Source organism: Podarcis cretensis (genome assembly GCF_951804945.1).
Source record: "Podarcis cretensis genome assembly, chromosome: 7".
Lineage (NCBI taxonomy): Eukaryota > Metazoa > Chordata > Lepidosauria > Squamata > Lacertidae > Podarcis > Podarcis cretensis.
The window spans coordinates 45,046,364-45,053,227 of record NC_137176.1 but is presented as its reverse complement, the minus strand read 5'-3'; positions in this window follow the sequence as shown (position 1 = coordinate 45,053,227).

The window sequence follows — 6,864 nt, the reverse complement described above, 5'->3', positions numbered from 1 at the left end:
GGGAGTTAATGTGACAGCTAAGAATGCGAATTTATTTAAGGATAATTATGAAAAATGCTGGACGGAAGTGAAAAAAGATTTAGAAATATGGTCAAATTTGAAGCTTTCATTGCTAGGCCGTATTGCTGCGATAAAAATGAATGTATTGCCAAGAATGTTGTTTTTGTTTCAAACACTGCAAATTTTGGATAAAATGGATTGCTTCAAGAAGTGGCAGAGAGATATTTCTAGATTTGTCTGGCAGGGCAAGAAGCCCAGAATAAAACTTAAAATACTAACGGATGCAAAAGAAAGAGGTGGATTTGCCCTGCCAGACCTTAAACTTTATTATGAATCAGCCGCATTTTGCTGGCTGAGAGAATGGCTGCTTCTTGAAAATACAGACATTTTGGACTTAGAAAGTTTCAATAATGTATTTGGGTGGCATGCATATCTGTGGTATGACAAGGTCAAAGCACATAAAGCATTTAAAAACCATATTGTTAGGAAAGCATTGTTTAATGTTTGGATAAGATATAAAGACCTACTTGAAAATAAAACCCCAAGGTGGTTGTCACCGATGGAAGCGGAGGCTCTGAAAAAGCTCAATATGGAGGCCAAATGGCCGAAATATTGGGAAATTTTGGAACAAGAGGGAGATAAATTGAAATTGCAGAGCTTTGAAAAACTAAAATACAAAGTGCGAGATTGGCTTCACTATTATCAAATAATGGAGGCATACAAATTGGACAAGAAAATTGGCTTCCAGGTGGAAAAATCAAAATTGGAAACAGAACTGTTAGATCCCAAAACTAAGACTCTGTCAAGAATGTATAACTTGCTGTTGAAATGGAATACTCAAGATGAAATGGTGAAATCTGCTATGATAAAATGGGCACAAGATGTGGGACACAACATTATGCTGGCTGACTGGGAACACTTATGGACCACAGGTATGAAGTTTACGGCATGTAATGCCTTAAGAGAGAATATTATGAAAATGATATACAGGTGGTACATGACACCAGTCAAGCTCACAAAAATATATCATTTGCCCGATAATAAATGTTGGAAATGTAAAGAAACTGAAGGTACATTCTTTCACCTTTGGTGGACGTGCCCAAGGATTAAGGCTTTATCGGAGATGATCTATAATGAAATGAAAAAGGTATTTAAATATACCTTCCTGAAGAAACCAGAGGCCTTTCTCCTGGGCATGGTTGGCCAATTGGTGTTAAAGAAGGATAGAACTTTTTTTATGTATGCCACAACAGCAGCAAGAATACTCATCGCAAAGTATTGGAAGACACAAGATCTACCCACCCGGGAAGAATGGCAGATGAAAGAGATGGAGTACATGGAGTTGGCGGAAATGACTGGCAGAATCCAAGACCTGGGAGAAGAGTCGGTAGAAGAAGATTGGAAGAAATTTAAAGACTATCTACAAAAATAGTGTAAAATTAAGGAATCTTAGAAGGATGTTGGAATGAAGTTATGTGGTTTTAGCAGTAATGTTATAAAGGAGTATTTAAAGATGGATTGTTAACGGGTGAGAATGTGAAGTTATAATATATTAAGATAAATTATTAAGATAAAAGCAAAAATGGAAAGGATTTGCTGAAATAACTAATTGAACTAGAATACAAAAAAGGGAGGTGTGAGGAGGTCAGGGAAACAAGTAAATGAAAGTTAAGACTTGGAAAGGTTGATTTGTTTTTAATTGTTTTTACTTTTTTGTATTTTGTATTTTTTGCTTCTTTTTTGTTTTTTTTCTTCTTTTATTCTTGTAACTTTTTTGAAACTTTAATAAATATTATTTTAGAGATGCTATGCACAGGGGGGAACATCAAGTCTGAAAGTGTTATTTCACCCTTCAACAGATTTAACTGCAATTAAATTCCAAGAGACATTCAAATAAAAAGGTAACCTTAAAATGAGGCATGTTGTTATCCTTATGTGGTCCAGTGGTTCAAATTTTAGCTCAGTCATGAGGTTATTATGGTTTTGTTTACACATCATGCCAAACCATGACTTAGCATGAATGCTCAAGCACATGGGTTCCTGGAGAGGAGATAGTGGCCACTTTGCCCTTTTCTGGTTGTTCTGCATTGAGTTAAGCCATGGTTTGACTTAGTACATCATCTAATCTCAGACTTGTGGTTTGATTCTCTCAGACAACCCAGAAACTGCAAACCATAGGACAAGCCATTGTTAATCTGGAAAGAACTAAACCATGAGCCTGGGTTCGGGCAATACACTAAGGGCGGATCAACACTCATGGTTTATACTGTTAAGGAAGGGGTAAGGAATGATAATGATTTTCATAATGTAGATGGACACATTAAGTTTTGCTTGTAACATTCATAATGCATTATTAAAATGTGACACCAGAGGACGCTGCAGAGCAACCAGGAACTGGCAGTAGAGAAACGGCATTTTGATGGACAAAACAAGGAAAGATAGTAGTGTGTCTGAGCCTAGTATAAAATCAGGGTGGGCTGATGGTGGAAAGCCAGACACCAGGGTGAGGAGAAAGTGGAGGAGAGTTCCATTGTGGCAGACAGATCTAGTTTATAATCAGAGAGAATGGTTTTGACTGGAAAGCTTATATCTTTTATATCTTTCCACCCCAAATCAGCTCTAAATATGCTTAGCACAAAGTCCTTGGACTTATTTGTCTGCAATTTGGCAAGTTCCTTATCCAGGGACACCTCTCAGCATTTTTCAGACCGATTACCCACAAAGCTATAAGAGAGATTTTGTAATCCACCATAAAACTGTAATCGCTGCCCTACTATAGCTAGGCTTCTGAAATTTGGCAATATTTGTGCTGTCTGCAAATTTCATCCAAATCTGCCACAAAATAAATATATATAGATTACTCATTTAAAACAAAAAAGCTTTGATGGTGCTCAGCACACAATTACACACAAAATTTGGGAGATTTTATCTACTCTTGAAGCACTAGAATGCCTGCAAATTTCAGCTACTCATGCCAAAAGGTATAAGCATTTTTTTTCTTTTTCTGAAAAGTGAGTGGTGGGGAGCAAAGCAGACTTGGACAGATCACAAGTCAAACTGGGCAGCCTATGAAGCTCATCTGACAAAGGTGGGCTAATCTTGTGGTTGGTTCAATATACAAAATTCAGGGAGAAAAGAAGTAAACATCCATACTAGGCATGCTAGGTTTAGGGCAATAGAGTGAGTATAGGGTATAGAGTGAGCAACAATCAGCACAGCTTTTGTTTGGACTCATAACATAATGACAAGACAAAACTTGGGGAAGCAGGAATACAACACAGGTTTGGGGCTGTGTCCAAGTTTAAAGACACACTCCAGCCAGGCAAAAATACTTGAGATATTAAGCAAGGGCTAGTGAGGGTGTGGGATTCCAAAGGCCAAATATGGAGGGCTGGAGGGCTACATTCAGTTCCTGGGCTTGAGGTTCCCCACTTTTGGTTTAAATTAATCCAATGAGCATTGTAAAGCCTTTTGCACATTAAATGTGTTTCAAACTTATTCTCATTACTGAGGTGATTGACCATACATTAAAAGCAACTGAAGGGCAGCCAAGCAGATGGTCATATTTTCAGCTTAAATATATTACTGTAGCACCAAGAAAATTTAGTGTGATGCAGTCTGATCATACACACGTTCAGACGTAATCGCCATTGAGTTCAATGGTGCTTATTCCCAAGTGTTTGTGACTCAGATTGCAATCTTAATCTTCAACACTGCTGTCTCCTTTGCTCTTAGACTTCATAAATGTACCCCAATTTAGCTGATGCAACTACAAAGCACCAAATTTTACAAACAATTTATTGCTACTGTTTAGAAAAAAATGTACCCCCACCTAGAAGGGAATGAACATTTTAAAAAAGGCTTTCTACATCAAGATGTTCTCAAAGTACCAGATAATGAAATATAATAATGAAATGGGTAACTGTGTGGGAGGATACCAAGTTTAAAGGGGAGAAGGAAGGCACCTTTTGAAGGATCAGTTCAACTTATTCAGTGCCACAAAAGCACCTAACGACTACTCACACATTTTGTCATTTCAGCCTAGGCTTGGAAATACATTCAGTTATTTTTCAGCTACACGTGATAGTAGAATAACTCTGCCTCTTCTGTGAATACAGTACTTGTAAGGAGACTAATATCCTTAGTTATAAGATGTACCTCTGTGACAGGCATTTTAAAAGCAAACCAGTGGTGCATGGTTCTGATTTTACTTCATGCTCTTCTGCTTCCATTGAGCACTGAACTTAGTACTCCTCTTTTCGAAGCATTAAATAAGTCTTTCTGGAGCATAGCAATCTCAGAGATGCCTTTTAAAGCAATATTCACTGTCATTCAACCAATGCTGGCAGTGTGGCACTCACCTCACACAACAGATGCTCAGGGTGGCAGCAGTAGCCCTTGGCTATTTGTCCTGAGCCCTTAGCCACCCGCCTTCTGTTTCCACATTCCCTCTGCTAGACTCCCTAATCTGGCCTGCTGCCTCAAATGGGATGGAGAATACTATCTCATCACCATTCTTCACTTCACTTCAGGCAGCAAAGTGGCCTGGACCACCTTGTATTCAACACTTCCTTCTAAAATACCACTGGACAAATTAAATAATGCTTTCTGTAACAAGGAAAAAGGGAACAGCATCACTGGTGGTGCTTTAAATAAAATCATACCAGTATCATATCAGTACATTTCCTTGAGTACTGTGAGAACTACCATACTATAAATATGTAGGGTATAACTTGTTAAGCATATCCCTGTTCTTACTTGATATGAAAGGGACAATTTTCACTAAGTTTTAAAATGCGGAATATATATTTGGATGTTTTATTGTTGATCTTTTTATTGTTATAACACTTTGGGATGTGAATATATATATATATATATATATATATATATATATATATATATCGCTTTTTGCTGGATTATTTCCCAGAACAACTTTTGACTCAATAGGCTGAATTTCTAACAGAGTGTCTATTGGCTGCTATAGCAGTGAACTTTTCACTTTCTGAAATCTGTAAATTTTATGAGACTATTAGTTACTGTCTTCAAATCCTGAACTGCTTATATTGCAAATAATCTAGGTCAGAATATATATACAAAGGCTACTTTTATAATTGCCACATAATTCTTGGGGGAACGCTGTGGAGCCATAAACCTATCTGTGTCAGGAAAAGGGGATATGATTTTTAATTACAATGAATGATGGCTGTGGAATGTGAGTTACAATTATGACACAGAATGAGAGTTCATTTGCTCTTTGTTGTTTAAGCCCAAAATAGTAGTCAGTCACTTGCTATTTATTTGAGCTGTAATGAAAAACTGAACAAAGGGAGCTTAATTATTTGAAGACTTCCCAAGTAAAATTGGACTTAAATATTTTGATGCACGTCTTTTCAAATCATACAGCGATTGGTGCTGCAGTAAATTCTTATACCAGTTTTGTCAGTAATTTGCTACAAACTTCATTCACAGTTTTACATTTTCATAGCCTTCTAGGATACTTTTTCATCTCCTACACTGTGATATGTTAGGCATGGACCAATGAAGTGGCAGGAAAGATCAAATGTGACTCCATTATTAAAGTTTTGGTCCATTCATCAAGTTACCCTGAGTGAAGAAGTGCCTCATTTATTTATTTTTATTTGATTTATGATCCACTCTAACCCATAGTCTCATAGTGGCTTTCAACATTTTCCTAGATGCAAGCATCTGTGCCCAACCTAATTATAAATGGTTTGGGAATAAATGTTGTTGGCATTTGTCTGTCTCAAGAGACAATGGAGTGTTCCTTCAGGGGTGAAGTCAAATGCTTCACCAAAGTGACCTCCTGGAGGTGCAAGCCTGAGAAGTGCGAATGGACGTTCTAGGCTACCAGACATCAGTGCGCTCCTCTTGGCCTTGGTAATGTGGTCCAAAAGAAAGCAGATCAACATGATGGGCACCAGCTTGGCTTCAGGAGTTGCATGAAGGAGGTATACAAGATGCCATCCAACCATCTTAGGGACTCCACTCTGGATTTGTGTAGAGTTTACTCCTTAGCCTTTTCTCCTGAGGATATCCCACAAGGCAGCAGAGGTTTAGGATCAGAGTTTTCCTTCTCCAAGATAGGCTACTTTCCCAGGTCAACATATTCCCCCTGCCCCTCACTTCCTTCTACAGCACATGCAAAAACCACCTTTATGACCATTGGTGTGGTCACTATTGGTGTCATTTGCTCAATCTGCCAGAGCCTGTATTCGCATGCAGGGCAAGTCCCTAATTCACCAAGGGTTTGAGAACCATCTGCTACCCTTATCTGGTTTAGCTGGCCAGTTGAAGCTGTTTCCAGGGATGCGGCTGCTGTTGCATACTGACAGCTTCTAGGAGCCACAGGTGAGTGCTCAGTGCAGGTTGGAGACCAAAGGTGGACAAAGTACCCCGGAAGGAGCACACTGTCTCCCTCTCTCCCCTAACAACCCGTACTGTAGTTCTTTATTTATATGCTGTAGGACCTAAAATCAATTACTCCTTTTTATCTTAACAATTACTTTATGAGGTAAAGTGAAAAGTAGTGTCTGACCCACAGTAACAGCTTAGTGGGAATTTCAACCTGGCTCCAACCCAACCTATAATGTAAGAAGCAATAGCTGTTCATCCTTAGAAGGGTCAGTTTTAATACTGTCTTGTGACTTCTTCATTCCCAGTTACAAGAACACACGAAATAACATTAGAAATAAACAACTGTGTGCTCAATTCACAGCTCTGCTAATTAAAATTGGCCCTTGGTGATTAATTAACAAAGGTTTAGTTTACACTGGTGAGTAAATGAGACAACCACGTGTATCTAAACTTCTGTTGCAGCAGCTATGAACTGCAGCAACTGCAGCA